Here is a 21,766-nt window from a genome sequence, read left to right on the forward strand (position 1 = left end):
TAACATATGCGCATCGAGATCAGGCTCAACAGTTCACATGACCCCCAACACATCACCATCTGAAATTAGCATCACAGAGCTCACCGAGGGTTTAGGTGAGGGGATGCATACCCGTCTCCCTGCATGTCTCTCCGTCGACCCTACACTTTTACGCTTCCACAGTGCAGATGAGTCAGGGGACTACATGAGCCTCCATCTTACGCAGGTCAGGAATGAGCCTCACTTGAAGCTGCAAAGCATGTCTAAGAGATGCCTCACACAGGCACACTTTATATTAAGGGTAATGCTTCCCTGAGGTCAGGAATCAGCTGAGAACTGACACTGTCAGGAGATGGCTGAATGCAACATCAACCTGAGCCAGCATTTATTTCCCATCCCTAATTGCCCTTGTTCAGAGGACATTTAAGAGTCAACCGCACATTGCTGTGGTTCTGGAGTCACATGTAGGTCAGACCAGGTAAGGGCAGCACGTTTCCTTCCCTAAATGACATTAATGAACCAGATGGGTTACTGCAACAATTGACAATGGTTTCATGGTCATTAATAGACTTTTTAATTCCATATTTTTATGCCATCTGCAATAAATTGCAGGAGGGAACATGGTGTGATACCTGATTGACCACCACCCAGCCCAGCATACAGAGGAGGCATCACAAGAGGAGATGTGGAATGGTACAATTCTATTTATGTTGTTGGAAGTTATGTACACCTGGTGGACATCCATGCAGCTGGTGTGCTCCCAGTATTTCTTGATCTTCCTAAACTTACTGCTACATCTTGGTGCATCCCCAATATCCACAACGGAGATGGATGCAGCCTGCTGACTGCTACACCCTGTTGTCTGCGATGACTTTGGCGGGCATCCTCCAGAAGGCTGAGACCTGGAGGGTCCCGGCCTGCTTTGGGTCTCCTGCTGTGGGGCAGGTGCACCCTCCTGGGTTTGGGAAGCTGCAGATGATGAGGTCACAGGCAGGGGGGATGTGGATCAGTCGGAGAGCCCCAGAGCCAACTGGGTGGATGGCCCTGTGGTGTCTAGCTGCTGGTCCTCATCCCTATGAGTGTCCAAGGGCCTCTGGCTTACTCCTTGAGAAGAAGGGGCACCTGGAGTGAGATCTAGGTGCCCTGGCCCCCTCTCACTTCAGCACCAATGCCTACAGTGATGGAGTGCAACTACTGCAGCAGCACAGGTACAATGTCCTGGACCAACGTCTCCATGGTGGCTGCCATCCTACCAGTGTTGACCATGGTGCTGGCATGCTGGCACAATGACCTCAGACTGAATGCGGACGGATTCCTCCATCGTTCATTGAAATCTGCGGAATGCATCTGCCAGCCCTTCCTGATATTCCCGTGACTGTTGCTGCAGCTCCAACTGAGTCCACAGGCTTATCATCTGACTGAGACTCAGTAGAATCCTTGCCTCCAGCAATCCTCCGAGTGTCAGTGACCTTGGATGTCTCTGCCTCTGCCTGCTGTGGACCAGAATCAGTAATATGCTCACCAGACTGTAACACCAAGCCTGCTCTAGATACAGGGCTCATCGAGTTTTGTCTCTCTGTGCTGGTGGAGGGTGTGGGTGAGTGCTGTGACATGTCTTCCACAGCATCTCGCCTGGGTCCTCAGGGCTGGAGATGAGGGGCTGGCTCCTGGTGTGCCTGGGGTGTTTGGCCATAAAGAGAGTAGAGATCATTAATGTATGGCAAATGACTCCAAAACATAACAATGCACTTACAGTGTCGCCATCTGAAGGAACAACTGGTGAAGGGTCTTCAATCGGATCTGTGCCGCCAACTTCACTGTCACCACAGGCATGGTCCCGGTTCTCCACAGTCAGCTGAACAGTGCGTTCCTCATAGGCTGTGAGGGCCTTGAGCTCAGGCATCCCACCACTGGTCTGGGACCTCTCCCTCTTATTGCAGTTGAACTTGTCTTACATAAAGATAGATGGGGGTGATCAGGATGCATGCCAAGGCAGATGATAAGGACGCCTGCCTTGTGTGGATGCTGAGTGGATCCGTGTATGGGATGAGGATGCGAGCTGCACAGGATGTGGGCCCAGATGAAGATGTGAGGGTGTGTGTGAGAGAGCAAGTAGTGATGTCCCTTGGGCTGGCAGTGTATGAGATTCCTATGGACTGTCATCCTATGAATGTCTGACGGGCTTGTGAAAGTATAAGTTGAGAGTGAGATGGTTGACTTATCCTAGCAGAACAGGTGAGATAATTCATCCTCTTGCTCCACGGGATCTCTGATCTCTTATGGGCTGAGCTGGCGCTCACCACCCTGGCCACCTCCTCCCAAGCTTTTTGAGAAGTTTTTGGACCTCCATGTGCCATCACGGGGTACAGCACCTGCTGGCAATTCTTGACAGTGTCAAGAAGGTGACCCAGCGATGCATCGCTGAACTTGGGGGTTGCAGCCTTCTTCCATTTGGGGGCCATCTCTCTGTTGCAGCAGTCCTGGGCTGCAGACATTGAGAAGGCTGTGCGCAGGTGCGGTTTAAATATGGCGCTGGCTGCTTTGGTCCTCTTAGGTCATGTCGGGGCGGGCAAATCACAGGCGGCTGGTCCACGATATGATGTGTTTCCTGTTGATGCATATCTGATGAGGCGAGGAGCATCTTTTTTCCCACTCACCACCACAGTTCGTCCACGGAACAGTGTGAGTGGTGTTAGGCTCCTCATCGAGGAAAATTATCCCGTTACTTGCTACTGCCCAGCATGCCTCAGTAGTGTCTTACCTCCGACTTATAAAGTTCAAGATACAATTCAGAGACTTGAGCACTCAATCTAGGCTGACAATTCAGTGTAGTAGTGAGAGGCTGATGCATCGTTGGTGGTGCCATCTTTTGGATGAGATGTATAGCTGAGGTCCTTTGATGCAAACACAAGAGATTCTATCATGCTATCTGAGGAACAAGAGGGGAATTCTCTCAGTGGTATGATCAATATTTGTCTCTTAACATACATGGCTCTGCCACGGTTATTTATCTTATTGCTGTTTGTGGGATCATGCTGTGTGCAAATTGGCTGTTCCATTTAGCTGATTTACAAAATCCGACAGAAGGCACCTCTAACAAGGCAGTGCTCTCTCAGTGTAGTTTCATCATAGGTTAAATGCCTTTTCAGATCTGGTAAAGTTATCTTTTCTGGACCAATGGTGTCTGTCATTCCCTTAAACAGTCTGGGCATTTCACTTTTATGGGAATTCTCTCACATTGCCCCAATTGATTTGCAACTTAGTATAACTTGAGGGCTGTAACATTAATACCCTCCAGGACTAGCCATTTGTTTTTTGTATATGTACATCTTCAATCTCTCTAAAGATTATCTCTGTTCTCTTGTGTATCCCTAACTCTCTTAATTTATCATTGGCAAATATGCCATCAGCTGACCTGGTCCTACGCCCTGGAATTCCCTCTCTAAACCCCTCTATCTCTCTCCATATGATCATAAGACCATAAGATGTAGGAGCAGAAGTAGGCCATTCGGCCCATCAAATCTGCTCTACCATTCAATGAAATCATGGCTGATCCGATAACCCTCAACTCCATTTTCTTGCCTTTTTCCCATGACCCTTGATTCCCTCACTGATTAAAGACCTGTCTGTCTCAGCCTTGAATATACTTAGTGAACCAACCTCTACAGCCCTCTGCGGTAAAGAATTCCACAGATTCACTACCCTCTGAGAGAAGAAATTCCTCCTCATCTCTGTTTTAAGTGGGCGCTCCCTTACTCTGAGATTATGTCCTCTGGTCCTAGACTCACCTACAAAAGAAAACAACCTCTCAGCATCTACCCTGTCAAGCCCCCTAAGAATCTTATATGTTTCAATAAGGTTGCCTCTCATTCTTCTAAACTCCAATAAGTACAGGCCCAACCTACGCAGCCTCTCCTCATAAGAAAATCCCTCCATGCCTGGGATCAACCTAGTGAACCTTCTCTGGACTGCCTGCAATGCCAGTAAATCTTTCCTGCGATAAGGGGACCAAAATTGTTCACAGTATTCTAGGTGTGGTCTAACTGGTGCCTTGTATAGTTTAAGCAAGACTTTCCTATTTTTATACTCCTGTCCCTTCAAAATAAAGGCCAATATTCCTTTTGTCTTCCTTATTACGTGTTGAACTTGTATGCTAGCTTTTTGGGATTCGTGCACAAGGACTCCCAAATCCCTCTGTGTTGAAGCTTTCTGCTGTCTTTCTCCATTTAAATAATATTCAGCTCCTCTAATCTTCCAGCCAAAGTGCATAACCTCACATTTTCCCACATTATATTCCATCTGCTAAGTTTTTGCCCACTCACTTAACTTGTCTATATCCCTATATCTCTCTGTAGACTCCTTGTGTCATCCTCACCACTTGCCTTCCCACCTATTTTTGTGTTATCTGCAAACTTGGCGATAGTATTTTCACTTCCCTCCCCTAAGTCATTAATAAATATTGTAAATAATTGAGGCCCCAGCACTGATCCCTGTGGCACTTCTTTGAGATACTCCTTAATACCGATCTCTTTAGCCAAGTTTTTGATCCTCACTCCTGATACCTCTTTATTGACTGGGCGTCTAATCAGACATCTGTGAAATGCCATTCATTTATCAATTAGAGTAACATTTAAGATGTTACATAAATACAAGTTGTTGCTGTCACTGTTGTTGCAAAAGCACCAATGGCACCTGGACTTGTTGGAAAATTGCTATGTGAAACTCTGGAATTTCCTCCTGCCTCTCTCCTTCTTTAGGATATTCCTTTAACACCACCTCACCTGCCCTAATATCTTTTTATATGGCTTGGTGTCAAATTTTGATTCGATAATGCTGTTGTGAAGCACCTTACAATGTATTGGTACTTTAAAGGCATGATAGAATGCATATGAATTGGAGAATGGGAGAAGCAGGAGCACTGGCAAAATAGCTTTGATGGGTCTGCTGTGCATTTCTAGAATTATCTGTTATAATTTAGATTTCCAGTATGTATATTTTTAATGCTAATTGTCTACGTGAAGTCAGTCTGGCCTATCAGTGATGACACAGCAATATGCTTAATTTTCTTGCCCAGTCAATCACCAAGTAGGTGATGAGGCTATTTTTAACCAATTAAGCCATTCAATCAGTGCATTAAATTAGACTGGACTTGCTGAATCCAAACACTGCTACATCTCTCACTGCCATTCCTTTGGGCTCATTGCTGTTTGATCTTAAGTTCTTCTATGACAAAATGATCCAGGATTAAGTTCTGTGACCGTGCAGTCAGATATCTTAACATTTAGTTTTGTCATCAGTATTCCTGTAATCTTATGTGTTACTAAATGTTTGTGCATTCCTAAAGCATGTGTCTGGCCGACTGAATGGTGTGGCTATTTCATAGACCTTCCCCACCTAACTGAAAGCCTGTGGCCTCTATTGAATGTGTGGAAATCCAGTTTTATCCTTTCCTCACTCTGTTTTGTCTCCTCTTCTCCTGAAAATGGTAGCAGGGTCATTTGAGATCTCTGGGGGTGATTATCCCTCCGCTTTTGCTAGTTTCTTCAAACACAGGTAAGGGTCCCATGCCAATGGCCAATGGTGGAACTAGCCAATTTTTGGCGGTGATATCAAAACAGCCAGAACATCAATAGACAATGGCTGCTTACAGACGAAGGATCCTTTGGGAAGAGGACTTGCGTTTCCTTTAAAAACACATGAGGAAGGCAACAGGAATCCACCTCATGTATTCTTTTCCCTAGCAATATTGCTCATTAAAATTGAAAATGGGAAGCTCCCATGGGCGAGAGACCATGAGGCATGAATAAATAAGCAGATTGCCACTAATACTTCTTCTGATGCCGCCCACCCAAGTTGGTGTACAGTTGTGGCATTCCCTCATCCAAGTGATCATTATTTCTGTGAGTCTCAGAGGACTGTTCAATCACAGAATCACAGTGCAGAAGAGGCCCTTAGGCCCATCGAGGCTGCACCGACATGTGAGAAACACCTGACCTACCTGCCTAATCCCATTTACCAGCACTTGGCCCATAGCCTTGAATGTTATGACGTGCCAAGTGCTCATCCAGGTACTTTTTAAAGGATGTGAGGCAACCCGCCTCCACCACCCTCCCAGGCAGTGCATTGCGGACCGTCACCACCCTCTGGGTAAAAAAGCTTTTCCTCACATCCCCCCTAAACCTCCTGCCCTTCACCTTGAACTTATGTCCCCTTGTGACTGACACTTCAATTAAGGGGAACAGCTGCTCCCTATCCACCCTGTCCATGCCCCTCATAATCTTGTATACCTCGATCAGGTCGCCCCTCAGTTTTCTCTGTTCCAACGAAAACAACCCAAGTCTAACCAACCTATCTTCATATCTTAAATGTTTCATCCCAGGCAACATCCTAGTGAATCTCCTCTGCACCCCCTCCAGTGCAATCACATCCTTCCTATAATGTGGCGACCAGAACTGCACACAGTACTCCAGCTGTGGCCTCACCAAGGTTCTATACAACTCCAACATGACCTCCCTACTTTTGTAATCTATGCCTCGATTGGTAAAGGCAAGTGTCCCATATGTCTTTTTCACCACCCCACTAACATGCCCCTCTGCCTTCAGACATCTATGGACACACACGCCAAGGTCCCTTTGTTCCTCAGAACTTCCTAGTGCCATGCCGTTCATTGAATATTTCCTTGTCAAATTACTCCTTCCAAAGTGTATCACCTCACACTTTTCAGGGTTAAATTCCATCTGTCACTTATCTGTCCATTTGGCCATATTGGGAGCGTGTTACTGCTGAGCCCAATAAAGTTATTTGTAACAGTATTCACTGATGATCAGGAGCAGGAATCCTAGCTGTTGTTCTTTACAGCAGCACAGGGGCAATAGAGCATTTTACAGTGTTGTTTTGGCCGAGAATACAATACAAAAGATTTGCTGTAATGCAGCCTTCACATCCTCGGTGTGCTCTAGAGCCAATGAATTGTTGTTTTAAGTGTATTGTGGTTATGCAGACAGGTTACAGGCACACATGGCAGCCAATTTGCATAGAGCAATGTCTCACAAGCAGCAAAGCGATGAATCACCAATGGATCTGCTCGTGAGAGCCACCACCTGGCCCTTTCTGCTAATCCCCTAATCCCCTCTCCCCGTGACCCTCATCCTGCCATCAGAAAGCCAAAACTCATGGGATGTGGGTGCATTTCAGTCTATGTGCTGGACCTGCCAGGATATATAAGCATCTGTCAGAGAACCCAACAGTCTTGTTGAGGCCAGCAGTAGGTTGCCTATATAGCATGCTAGTGGCAGGCTTAATAGGTGCTTACTCCAAGTCTCTCTCCCCATCCCAAAGTGATACAGTATGCTGAGTTCAGAGAAAAGATGTCAGGTCCACTTTCAAAGGAGAAAAAAGTAGCCCCTAACACTTTCCAACAGAGACACATTAAAAGCAAGTTCATGACTTTAAATATTTGTGATATAAAACCCATGTTTTATATCGAAAATGACAATTAATTTATTGTGTTGAAAGCACTGGTTTAGTTTTAAAAGACAACAATAGCATTTCAGTGACATAAAACATCAGCTTCTAAGATGACCAAACATTTGCATAACTGTACCCTACAAATTCCAAATCCAATAGAATGGAGTTAGCCTGTCTAGAAGAACCCATCAGTGAAAATCACCTTAAAGGAATGTGAATGACCCATCTTCTGCCCCATTCACAATACATCCAGACAACCTATATATTCAACTAGGTATGCAACAAGCCATTAGATGCAATCATTTTGGACAATGGACTCTGGGTGCAAAGGGAACTCTCCTAGCCATAATTTAATCATGCCTAAACAATGGGCCTGGAATCAACTTGCTACGACCATATTTGTGTAACAGGTCAGTTGGTAAGAGGGGATCATGTGATAAGTCAACTAACCTTGTGTGTTTTAAGAAGCTGCCTTTCTCCAGATCACAGAACTGAAGGAAGAGCGATGCAGATGAAGAAGGACACTGAGTGGGCATATACTCTCTCTCTCACTCTCTCTCTCTCTCTCCATCCATCCTGTAAGCTTGAGCCATACCTGTTGTTTTACCAGCTATCTGTCACAGGCAGCATCCAAGAAACTAATCCAGCAGCTGCTAACTCCAGAAGACCAAATGCAAATTGTATGTCAACATCTTCGAATCATCCTATTGCAGAATTCAGAAAAACCACTGGACCCAGTCTGAAACCATCCAAAATATCAGTCGGCCGAATCCATATAGAACTGACATTTTTAGACATTTAAAAATGGCTTAATTTATCCTTCCACTCTTTAACTTATGTGTGTGTGTCTGTGTGTGTGTATATATATGTGTGTGTGAGAGATAGAGACAGTCAGAGTTTTTATTATTTTTTATTTGGATGATGTGTTAAGTACAATAAATATTATTCTCTTTTTAAAAACTTACAAGGTAATCTGTCTGTTTTTGTCTTTTACAGTTACAGCACTTAAACAGTTAAACACTCATTGCATTGGAAAGTGTGCTCTTTCTGAAAAAAGCTGTTGTGGTCAAAGGAACATTGGGAAAAAGGGGAACCACTCTACCCTTTCTCACCTGACAGTAACATTGGATTCAGATTGGAATCTAATTGAAGGCAATTAGTTTTTATATTGAAGAATGGCTACCCAAGAGTCAGTAAACACTGGAATCTAATCGAGGGGTTCAAATAGCTTACATATAGAATAATAGGTACCTAGGAGTGAGGTACAGGCTGGAATCTAATCGAGAAGTTCAGATAGTTTATATAGAGGATAATAGGTACCTAACCCATTCTTGCAGAACAAAAAAACAAAATGTCTGCTGTTGGATGTGATTCTTCCATTGGGCAGCACTTGTTTAGCAAACCAGACTGTGCTAAAAGCTACACTAATAACCAATTTAAGATAATCAGTCGAGCTCATAACATGGCTCATGTATGCTTGCTAGAAGTCACGTGCATTCATACGCTGGTATGATATAAATTGTTATGACCATTTGAAATTTTACATTCTTGCATTTGTTTTGATGAGTGCAGGATGAAAAAGTTCAGCAACATATCTCTCTTTTCAGCAAGATACCTAGGAGTGATTTACAGGATGGAATCTTATCAAAGTGTACAGAAAGTTTCTATCTAGAATAATGAATAGCTGGAAATGATTTACAGGCTGAAATTGAGGTTTCATATACTTCATATATAAGCTAATTGACATCTGTGAGGTATAACTGTAGCTTTAAAATCACCTTAAGTTGTTGAGTATGTTGGTTGATGCACTGCTAAATCTTTGAGGCTGGTTTAAGTGGATTTGGCTCAGTTTTCTTACTGGCACCTTGGTGATTCTATGATGCCCTATGCTCTCCCATCTTTTGCATGTGGTTGTGTCTATAATGACTGTTTATTGACTGTGATGTCATTAGCACCTGTTTATCAAATCATCATCAGCATCTGAGGGAAGAGAAAGAAATCGTACAGATTCACGCAATTGGTTTGGCTGAACACCTAGGCCCTCATTGCCTCTGTGGGGTCAGCCCAGTGAATGGATACCTTTGGCATGCTCAGCTTGTGGGGATGTCAATGGTGTGAGTCCCCCGATGATTTCTGGAAGCAGTGATTGACTCAGCCTGATGGAGCAGCCAGGCTTCTAATGCCCTATAAATAGAGTCGGCTTACTCTCCCAAACATAGAGCAGCGATAGAATCAGCTGTCGGCATTTTCCCTCAGCCTGAAAGAGACACAGACACAGCTGACAGCAGGACTCCTTCCACCGTTAGAACTACTAGGACTCAAGCTTTTCAACTGGCAATCAGGAAAAAAAAGGCAAAGAAGACGACGCATTAAGGAGAAAGATTTTGGTAAGTAGTCTATCTCTTATGAGTTGTGTAGAATTTTTTAAGCCCTATTAAATCAGATTTCATCTTTAAGAAGATGAATGGGGGATGAAATTGCAGGTCAGTGAAATTGTAAAACGTACAGTTGTGGATCAATTGTCCACTTCATATCACACCCAACTTTCTGTACCATTGAATTCAACACCAATTTCACTATGAGCCTGATTTGCGCCGTAGACCAATTTCAGACTCATATAAGCTGAACCATTAACAGTAGGTGTAGTATTATGTGCTATGTTTCCCATCAAGGATTAAGGCTGCCATTAGACTTCATTTCCCGATTTGAGACTGGTATTTGTTACCTGATTGAAGGGTCTGTTGACTCTTGTTATTCTGCAGACCAAGACCAAGCTCAATCTGAGCAGCCTTGACGTGGATGCTACTTTCCATTCTTTCTCCGTGAAATCTTTCAGTGTTAATTGCGCACAGGCAGCAGCAAACAATTTAAAGATTCGAAAGATTCCACTCAAAGTTTTTAAAAATTCCCTGGAGATCAAAATGCTCATTTAGAACTGGGATTCTTTCAGACTGGAGGTATAATGTAGCTGGTGTAAATGTGAACAGTATGCGAAACCCTTTGAGAGGGGTCTTCAGATCCTATTCTGGTATTTTCAAGTGATGCTGTCCTTTTTTTATATACTTATACATGCCCAAAACCCTTTTGCATAAATATGATTGCACCTTACGACATAATTACAGACAAACTCGGATTGCCAGTATAAGTACTATACTGGATGTTGTTCTGTAAGGGGTGAGACAGGAAGATATACTGTCACAAAGAAGAAGCCCAGGGCATGATAGTCACAGGCAGTCTCATCTATTTGTTGGTCTTCTCACAACAGGTGAGGAACTATTATCAGTAATGGAGTAATTGATTTCTCCTTTGTACAATGCTGTTAAGATTTGTAGATGAAGAGTCTATGTGGGTTCAATAAACTTGTTAAAGTCATGAAGCTAGACCACCGGGAGTCAACTATGATATAGTTTAAAAAGAAATTGTATCAATATTGCAGTAACTCAATATTCAGAACAGGAAGTTAGCTGACCTGAAATGTTGGTAAGATGCAGATGCAGATGCAGAGTGTGTACTAAAATGCTGATGAATACAAACCACATTTGTTTGAAGCTCTACAATCCTCTAGCTTGTTAATAAGTGAATTTAATAAATTACATAGAACACCAAGGACTTACACTAATATAGTGTCTTTGCCTATGTGATGGTGTTTTTAAAAGTTTTTAAACTTTAAACTTTAAAGTTTAAAGTACTTTTTACACTTTAAAAAGTAATTAATTACTTGCAGAGAGCTTTAGGGCATCCTGAGGGTGTGATAGATGTTACATAAAGATTAACAAGAGAGCAGAAAATCTGATATTGAGCATAAACTAGAAGTTAAGGGAGAAGGTCAAAGGCAAGGTCAAAGAGATAGGTTTAGAATAGCTCAGAAAGTGGGAAATGTGGTAGCAACGGAATAGGTTTGTTAGGAGATTTCCAGAGAGCATAGAGTAATAGCTGAAGCCTGGGTTAAGGCAGGAAGTGTATACTAACCAAACTTAATGAAACTGAGTGAGCTATCTGGGACCTAGGGTTCGAGGAACTTCTAGAGTAACTTCGTAGAACGCTGCTCCAACATTTAATAGTACTGCAATGGGGAGATAGAGAGCAAGTTAATAACAACAAAAACAATACTGATAGGTGAGGTGGGCTTAGCATGGAAAAGGCCATGTGTGATGGAGTTTTAGAGAATTGCCAACAAGACTGCTTTATATAATTTGGCTGATTCTGAATGTACAGGGCTGTTGAAAATCTGCAGATGAGTTGCTTGAAACAGGTTGTTTTACAATCCTGGCTTAAGCATTTAAAAGTGACTCACCACTTGCTGTTTAAGTTTTAAAATAGAAATTATCTCAAAAAGCCCTCCAATTCAGCATCATAATTTGAAGTATTTTTCTCTCTCCAAATTTCTCCATCCTCCCACGAAGACCTACCTGAGACATAGGCCCAAAAGTACCGATGACCCTCAACTACCTTGCTTATGTGGCCAGTTGTCATATGTGAGTGATGGCAGTGAGTGTATGCATCAGAACCAAGCATGATCCTATCAAGCAAAAGCCATTGGGTAGCAATCTGGAATGGAAGCCCTGGCTGATTGTTCTATTCCTAGCACACTTGATGCAGTTGTATCATTTTAGATAAGAACAGCTAACTTAGTGCAAACCAGAGATTGACCCCAGAACAATGCTAATCTGGATGGTTGACCAACCTGTAGACTCTACTCCCAGAGCCATTGGGATGACTAATATTGGAACACATCATTTACCCAACCTTCTTAGCAGGAGTACATTGTCATGGCAATTGGAGTTGACACAATTCTATACTATTTAGCAAATGATAATAGCAAAAATAAGAGCAAAAACTGCTCTGACTGGAGGAATAAGCAACATGAGAAAATGAAGCAAAGTATAAATACCATCATAAAAGGAGTTATCAGCACTGTGCCCTACATTGGCTCCCAGTTTGCTAATGCCTAAATTTTAATTACTCACCTTAGTGTTCAAATTCTTCCATGGCCTCATCCCTCCCTGCCCCTGTAAGCTTCTCCTATCCTACAACCCTCCAGAACTCTGTGTTTCTCCAACTCTGGGATTTTGCTCATTCCCAATTTCCTTCATCCCTCCATTGACAGCTGTGCCTTTAACCATCAAGCTAGGACCTAGCATTTCAGCTAGGGTCCCTATTACTGATTGCTATCTAATGATTCCTGCTGGACACAATCATTCTTGGTTCTGATGCTCACTGGTTAAAATAGCTATCATCACTGTCTCTCTAAAACTCTTCACCTATCCTCCTTTCTCTTCTCTTTTAAGATGCCCCTTAAAACTTACCTTTTAGATCAAGCTATTAGTTATCTGTCCCCATGCCTCCTTCTTTGTCTTGGTGCCAAATTTTATTCTGTTATGCTTCTACGCAACACTTAGAGACTTTTTTTAAATTAAAGGTACTGCATAAAATGCAAATTCTTGTTATTTTAGCACTGTGTTAACTGATTTTTGTAGGTGGTGTTTTGATAGAAATAGAAAAACTTACATTTATATAGTGCTTTTCACAACCACTGAATGTCTCAAAGTACTTTACAAGTACGTGAAGCACTTTTGAAGTGTAGTCACTATTGAAATATAGGAAACATGACAGCCAATTTGTGCACAGCAATCTCTCTCAAACAGCGATATGATAATGATCAAACAATCTGCTTTTTTGTGATGTTGATTGTGGGATAAATATCAGCCAGCACACTGGAGATAACTCATCTGCTCTTCTTCAAAATAGCGCCATAGAATCTTTCCTGAGTAGGTAGATGGGGCCTCTGTTTAACATCTCATCCAAAAGACTGCACCTCCAATAGGCGTGTCAGCCTTGATTTCTTTGTGCTCAAGCTCAGTGAAACCTGAACCCAGAACCTTGTGATTCAGAGGTAAGAGGGCTACCCAGTGAACCAAAGCTGATAAACCTCTGCCTACGGAGTCAAGAAAAGGAAAATCAATCAGTAACCACCATTGGAAAGTCAACATGGCTGGACATTGGTCTCAACTGTGATGACCCTCTTGGTCAAACTGCCTGTTAATGCCCTTCGTACAGGCTCATGAAGAATGCACGCTTGGCAAGGTCCCTAAGGGTGCTCTGTGTAGGTCAGTGGTTTCTGGGCAGATATGCAAAAACAATTAGAAAAAGGAAAGGTCATATAGGCAATATGCTGGAGGTTACAGGCCATGGCATGTCTATCACATCTCCATAATGAACCAGAGACCACAGGCAAGGAGAAGAAACATGTGGGGAGAAAATGGCAGTATGTAGATTCTACAAAATAGCACTAGGAGGTTTTTAATTTTTCTCAAAATTATTAGGGGATGCATTGTTGGGCTTTTTGGCCTGTATGTTGTAAATAAACCAATAACTGTCAAGGCCAAGTGCGTTGCTATTCTATCTATATCATAGATCAACTGTGTGCACATATCCTGTACAAGATGGCTGCTGTAGCAGGCAGGGGAATTGGGAATCAACCCTCTGTGTCAGCATCCTGAAGTATCCACATCCACAAACAACCTGAATCAAAGAAAGAAAGACTTGCATTTTTAAAGTGCTCTTCCTGATCTTGGGATGCCCCATAGCCAATTTAATACTTTGGAAGTAGAGTCACTATTGTAAATGTAGGAAAGGTGTCAACTAATATGAGCACAGCAAACTTCTGTAAACAGAAATATAATAATGACCAGATACTCTATTTAGGTGATGTCCCCATGAATGAATAAAATAAAAATACTGTGGGATAAATATTGGCCAGGACACTGGACAGAACTCCTCTGCTCTGCTTTAAAATAGTTCATGGGATCTTTTATGTTTACCTAAAATGGCAGACAGTGCTTACCTTTAACGTCTGACAGAACCTCTGACAGTGCAGCACGTCGAAGCACTGCAACAACAACAACATTTATAGTGCCTTCAATGTAATAAAACGTTCCAAGGCGTTTCACAGAAACATTTTTAAACAGGATATGGCGCGCGTCATGTAAGGAGATATTAGGTCAGATGACCAAAAGCTTGGTCAAAGAGGTAGGTTTATAGGAATGTCTTACAGGAGGAAAGTGAGGTAGAGAGGTGGAGAGGTGTAGGGAGGGTATCCCAGAGCTTAGGGCCTAGGCAACTGAAGGCAGAGACACCAGTGCTGGAATTATTAAAATTGACAGCCTGTCCCCAGTGAGACCTCAGACCTATCTGAGTGTCCGAGTTCATTGCTGAATGCCATCTTCTTGGCTTACCTGTACCAGGAGTGGCCACTGCTCCTGCTGGCACAGATGGTATGCAGAGCTGTCAGCCTCTGATTGGCCAGCAGCTCTATGAGTCTTCCCGGAGACAGACGGAAGTCCCACCTTATGCTAATTAAAGGGTCTTTGCCTGAAAATTTAAAACAGGGCGAGCCCACCCCTGCTTGGCGGGCTCGCCCCTGAAATTTACGCTGGGATGCGGGGAGCCTGTCCTCAAGGTATAATCCGGCCTGACATCGTCCTCTCAATCACTATCTTCAAGTCAGAATTTAAGAATTTAAAATGGGAGAAAGGCTTGAACTTTTATCCACTGCTACAGTAATAAGGAAACTCTAGGGGATTTGTATCGTGAGTTGTGAGTGAGTTGTTGGGTTAAGGCGGCTGGAGCTGTGAGTCTGAAATACTTAGAAGCCGATTAATTGTTTCATGGGCTGAAACTGTCCAACTTCACCAACTGGTCTCCCCTGCTCTTCAACAGCTGTCACTTCAGGGAAACCTCTTTCAGATTCCCTTCCAAGAATAGTGACTTCACATTCTTGCAAACCTAGGCAATTGTCGGGAGCTTTGATGGACTTTCTTTCTGATCTGTAGCAATTCCCTATCAGTGCAATTGTGACAAGTTTATTACTTTAAAACTGGCAATTTATATAGAACATCATGCGTGCAGTCACCAGCCAGAAATGCACTTTGCTGATTTTAGAACCCTATCTGATTTTCAGCCAAACATGGTGCAGGGTCAAGACCCATAATGTAGGGCCTGAGTTTATGAAACAGGTCTAGGTCTATGGAACAGGGCCATGATTCATAATTCGAAGTGAAGCCTGTGATACTGAACCACAATCCACAGGCCCAGGTCTATGAAAGAGGGCCAAAGTTCATGATACAGGAGCAACACTTACGATGCTGAATCAAGACCAAACTAATAATGCTCAGGATGCAGAACAAGGCTAATGTTGTAGGGGCAAAGCCCTCAGGCATCACCAGAGTTGAAATGAGTAGGTGGTAAGTTGAGATAGATCAAAGAGTAATTTAGATGGCACTAAGTCTGAGTTATAAAAGCACAGAGATTGTAAAACATTTCACAGTTTTGAGGTACTGGAAAAGGAACTATCTATACAAATCCATGGCCCAGGCTTTCATCCCAGGGTTGGGCGCACACAGTCAGGAGGTTTCCTAGCTCCACGAAAATGTCCGTCCGCAGGTCAGATTTTCAGTCGGTGGGAGAAATAGGATTTGGGTCGGGTGACCCCAGGACAAGAGTGCAGGCTGCCAGATGTGGAGACCTGCCCCTGTGCACAGGCACTGTGGGCAGAATTTTTAGGTCAGCATGCGGGGAAGCGCCCAACTCCGCTTGAGCGTGAAATAGCGCGTGATGACGTCGGGCAAGCGTCCCGACATCATCCTGTGCTCATGCAATATATCAGTCGGCGGGCATGCGCAAAAGTCAGAAGCACTCCCGCTGATCATTAAGAGGGCAATTAAACCCATTAAAGTTCTAATTGTCGCTGATTTTTTGTGGTCCATCCAACCTTACAGTTGGCGGATGGGCGAATCTGCCAGGCGGACTTTGCATTTTTGATGAAACCTCATCCAAGGGCGGGATGAAGTTTCTGTTATTAAATAAAAAAAACATAAAAATGTATGGACAGAATTTTCATCATGTATTTGTTCAGGTGATTGATTCTGATGCGTGGACATTTTTTTTCCAGATTATAAAATCTTTATTTATTGGTTTTAAATTATTCAGATCCCTGAGGTAGCTATCTGCCTTCAGGGAGCTTTCATTCCGCGCTCCCCTGCACCCGCGCTTACATCAGCGCCGGCCCTCCTCCCGCCCCCACCCCGGCAGCACTGAGCATTTCAGCGCTTGTTTCACACTGGCTGCCCATTAATTGGCCAGACAGTATGAAATCACGGTTGGGGGCCGATTGCGGGCAGTGGTCCGTTACCCGGCCTCTCCCGGGCTCACCGATCACGCCCGCAGGATGACCTAAAAATCCTGCCCTATGTTTAAATAAATAAAGTAAAAGATTAAAACAAAAAACAGCACTCCAATCCTCACCACTCACACATAGGTTGGCCAACCTATGCCAACCATTGACCCCCAGTCACCCCCATGGACCATCATACCACCTGTGCCAACCCACACGTCCTCACCCACCACCCTTACCTCCTCCATGCCAACTCACCTAATATTCTTACTCATCTATTATACTTCCTTGACAAGTTTGATGACTTTGATAGTTCCTAGATAGTTCCTTGACAGCTGGATAGCTCTTTGACAGTCCCTTGACAGCTGGACAGTTCCTTGACAGCTTGACAGTTCGAGTGAGCTTGTGCGTAAAAAGTGCATAATCATGTTTAATTTTAACAATCCTTAAGGGTGCCTTACCTCTTCCAAAGATGTCCTGGGACCAGGTCCAAAGAGGTAAATGGCCACCTTCCTCCACGAATGGCACAGGCGTGAACCCCAGCCTGACTCCAACCCCACCCTCCCCAAAGATCGGAAATGCCAGGTTTGGGGCAGGGGCTTAGAATTTTCAGCCATTTTTTGGGTTTTCACCATGATGGAGAGGCTCTCCATCTCCATAGGTGAAAATCTGGACCTATGTTTCTATATCACTGTCAATAAATCTATTTCTCTCTTGCTAGCCTTTGTCACTATATAACTGCATGCATGTTCTGACTTTTTTCTCTATATTTCAATATTCCCAGACTCTTTATCTCCCTATTCATTACTTTATGTTTCTCTTCACCAATACATATGAACATATGAAATAGGAACAGAAATAGGCCATATGGCTCCTTGAGCCTGCTCCGCCATTCAATAAATCATGGCTGATCTGTTTGCGTGAGTTCCACATTCCCGTCTGCCCCCAATAACCTTTGATTCTCTTGCCTAAAAGAATTTATCTACCACTACCATAAAAATATTCAATGGTCAATGTTTCCATTGCCTTCTGGGGCAGAGAATTCCAAAGTTGCACAGCCCTCTGAGAGAAAAGATTTCTCTTCATCTCTGCTCCATAAGGGCGACCCCTAATTTTAAAACAGTGCCTCTAGTTCTAGACTCACCCACAAGAGGAAACATCCTTTCCAAGTCCACCTGGTCAGGATCTTATATGCTTTAATTAAGTCACTCCTCACTCTTCTAAACTGCAGTGGAAACAAGCCCAGCCTGTCCAATCTTTCCTCATAAGACAACCCGCGCATTCCAGGTATCAATCTAGTAAACCTCCTCTGAACTACGTCCAACAACATTTACATCCTTCCTTAAATAAGGGGACCAAAACTGCTACAGTATTCAAGATGTGGTCTTACCAATGCCCTGTATAACTGAAGCATAACAGCCTTACTTATATGTTCAATTACTCTCGTAATAAAGCACAGCATTCTGTTGGCCTTCTTGATTATGTGCTGTACCTTCATACTAACTTTCTGAGACTCATGCACTATAATATATAGATCCCTCTGCACCTCAGAATTCTGCAGTCGTTCTCCTTTTAAGTAATACTCTGCTTTTAATTCTTCCTGCCAAGGTGAACACTACACAATTTCCTACGTTATACTCCAACTGCCATATTTTTGCCCACTCAGTCAACCTATCTATATCCATCTGCAAACTCCTTATGTCTTCTTCGCAACATACTTTCCTATCTATCTTTATGTCATATGCAAATTTAGCTAGCATGCCTTCACTCCCCTCATCTAAGTCATTGATGTAAATTGTGAAAAGTTGAAGCCCCAGCACAGGCCCCTGTGGGACTCCACTTGTCACACCCTGCCAATCAGACAAAGACCCATTTATGCATACTCTCTGTTTTCTGCCAGCCAGCCAATCATAGACTCATAGATGTTTATAGCACAGAAGGAGGCCATTTGATCCATCGTGTCTGTGCTGGTCAACAAAGATCTGACTACACTAATCCCATTTTCCAGCGCTTGGCCCATAGCCTGGAGGCTATGGCAACACAAGTGAATATCTAAATACTTCTTAAATGTTACACAAGTTTCTGACTCAACCACCCTTTCAGGCAATTAGTTCCAATCTCCCACCAACCTCTGGGTGAAAACATTTCTCCTCAACCCCCTTTTAGCCTTCTACCTCTTACCTTAACTCTATGCCCCCTGGCTATTGAAATCTGTACTAATGGAAAAGTGTTTTCCTATCCACCTTATATATGCCCCTCATAATCTTTTACATCTCTATCAGGACCCCTCTCACTTTTGCTGCTCTAAGGAAAACAACCCCAGCCTATCCAATCTTTCCTCAAAGCTCAGACCCTCCAGCCCATCCTTGTAAATCTCCTCTGCACCCTCTCCAGTGCAATCACATCCTTCCTATAATGTGGCAACCAGAACTGCACGCAGTACTCCAGTTGTGGCCTAATCAGCGTTTTATACAGTTCCAGCATAACTTCCCTGCTCTTGTATTCTATGCCTCAGCAAATAAGGCAAATATCCCATATGCCTTCTTAACCACCATATCTACCTGCCCTGCTACCCTCAGGGACCTGTGGTTATGTACACCAAGGACCCTCTGACCTTCAGTACTTTTCAGGGTCATAGTGTAATTGTTAGCCCTCCCCAATTGTTTACCTCATACTTTTCTGGGTTGAATTCCATTTGCCACTGCCCTGCCTACCTGCCAAGTCCATTGATATTCTCCTGCAGTTTACAACTATCCTCCTCACTATTTATCACCCTACCAATTTTCGTGTCATCTGCGAACTTCTTGATCATAGGATGGATCATGTATCCATGCTATTATGTTATCCCTATACACCATGAGCTTTTATTTTCCACCTTATCAAATACCTTCTGGAATCTTCAGGCTCCCCTTTATCCACAGCATATGTTACTCCTTCAAAGAACTCTAATAAATTGGTTAAACATGATTTCCCTTTCACAAAACCATGCTGACTCTTCCCGGTTACCCTGAGTTTTTGCACAGCTATAATCCCTTTAATGATCGAGCCCAACACCTTCCCCATGATAGAAGGTGGCCTATAGTTTCCTTTTTTTCTGCCTCCCCTCCCTTCTTGAATAGAGGGGTTATATTTGCTACTTCCCAGTCTGATGGAACCTTTCCAGAATCTAAGGAATTTTGGAAAATCAACACCAGCACACCTACTATCTCATTAGCCACCTCTTCTCAGACCCTAGGATGAGGTCCATCAGGAGCTGGTGACTTGTCAGCCCGGAGCTCCATCAGTTTGCTCAGTACCGCTTCCCTAGTGATTACAATTTCACCAAGTTCATCTCTCCCTTCCACCTCCTGATTTACAGCTATTACTGGAATGTTTTTTGTATCCTCTATAGTGAACACAGGCAAAATATTTGTTCATTTCATCAGCCTTTCCTTATTATCTACTATTAACTCCCCATTCTCACTCTCTAGAAGACAAACACTCATTTACCTATTCTTTTCCTGTTAAATACCTGTAGAAACTCTTGCTTTCTGTTTTTACATTTATAGCTAGCTTCCTCTCATACTCAAATTTCTTCATCCTGATTAATCTTTTAGTCATTCTCTGCCATTCTTTATAGTCTGACCAATCATCTGACCTGCCACTCATCTTTGCACAGTTATATGCTTTTTCCTTAAGTTTGATGCTTTCCCTAACTTCTTTAGTTAACCATGGATGGTGGGTCCTCTCTTTAGAATTTTTCTTTAAGGTAGGAATATACTTATTCTGAGTATTCTGAAAAATCCCCTTAAATGTCTGCCACTGCTCCTCTATTGATCTATCCCCTAGCCTAGTATCCCAGTTCACTTCAGCTAGCTCAGCTTTCATGTCCACATAGTTGCCCTTATTTAAGTTTAAAATACTAGTCTTAGACCCACTCTTCTCCATTTCAAACTGGATGTAAAATTCAATCATATTGTGGTCGCTGCTACCTAGGGGTGCCTTTACTCTGAGGTCATTAATTAATCCTGTCACACTACACAATACCAAGTCTAATATAACCTGCTCTCTGGTTGGTTTCAGGCATGCTTCTCTAAGAAATTATCTTGGAAGCAATCTGAGAACTCCTCATCCAGGCTATTACTGCCAATCTGATTTTTCCAGTTTACATATAGATTAAAGTCACCCATGATTATTGCCATCCCTTTATCACAAGCACCCAATATTTCTTCTTGTGTACTTTGCCCTACATTTTGTTTACTGTTAGTGGCCTGTAGGCCACTCCTAGCAGTGACTTATTTCCCCTACTATTCCACATCTCCAACCAAACCAATTCTACGTCCTGATCTCCTGAACCGACACTCTATCAATAGTAAGTTAAGTCTTGACAACGTCTCCAATAAGTCTACTGATTTGATGCAAAAGGTCCCTTCAAATCTCTAGCAGCAAATGAACAGTAAAAGATGATAGCTTTGACAGTGCTCGAAATTCTCAGCAATGACTTGTTTTCCCCTGTTCAGCTGGTCACTGTTGGAAGAGATCATTTAATAAAGGGCTATCCACCAAAATGACATGCTGCCTCTGTAATGGCCACAAACACGTTGTCAATCAGCCCCTTCTCTGGGTGGCCGTTCCTATTGCTGGCTTCAAATTCCTTTACCAAGATGGCACATTGTGCTAAACCGGTTTTGCAACTTAATATTCCAAATTGGCCAAATCTCTTGCTTTTTTCATGTCTAAAGTATTCAGTGAAAATTTCCCCTGAATTTTTTACATGAATAATTTCAATGAGATTGGAAATATGTCACATTATGAGACAGGAAAACAGTTCTGGCACCTCACATGACTGCAGTTACCATACAGCTTGGCCTGCAGAGACCATGTCAGGCCCAAAGCCAAGCTCCTCTTGCTTACTGACAGAGGCAGTAATATTAAGGCTATTCTGAAAACATTCAATGGCATGTGTTTGCCAATTTAAAAATAAACATTTTACTCCATGTCTGGTGGACAGAGAGAGTTATAAACAATATTTTCTAAACCAGTAGACAAATTAAGAGGATTATCCATAATTAGTGATGAGATCACAAACAAGGTTGCTGGGCATATGTCCAGTTTTGGCCAAGGCAAATTTATTTTTGAGTACACTTTCTGAAAATTTCTAAGATATAA

General features: G+C 43.0%; 1 protein-coding gene across 3 annotated transcripts in view; it reads left to right on the forward strand.

Moving 5' to 3' along the window:
• The first annotated feature begins 9,658 nt into the window (after nucleotides 1-9,658).
• LOC144679932 (xin actin-binding repeat-containing protein 1-like) overlaps nucleotides 9,659-21,766 on the forward strand; it is a 32,960-nt gene continuing 20,852 nt past the window's right edge. For all 3 annotated transcript variants that reach the window (XM_078540907.1, XM_078540908.1, XM_078540909.1), the window contains exon 1: nucleotides 9,659-9,833. The gene's annotated coding sequence lies outside the window, so the exon portion shown is untranslated. The remainder of the gene's footprint in view (nucleotides 9,834-21,766) is intronic.

The sequence above is a fragment of the Cetorhinus maximus genome, chromosome 4, assembly GCF_964194155.1.
Source record: "Cetorhinus maximus chromosome 4, sCetMax3.hap1.1, whole genome shotgun sequence".
In the NCBI taxonomy this organism is placed as follows: domain Eukaryota; kingdom Metazoa; phylum Chordata; class Chondrichthyes; order Lamniformes; family Cetorhinidae; genus Cetorhinus; species Cetorhinus maximus.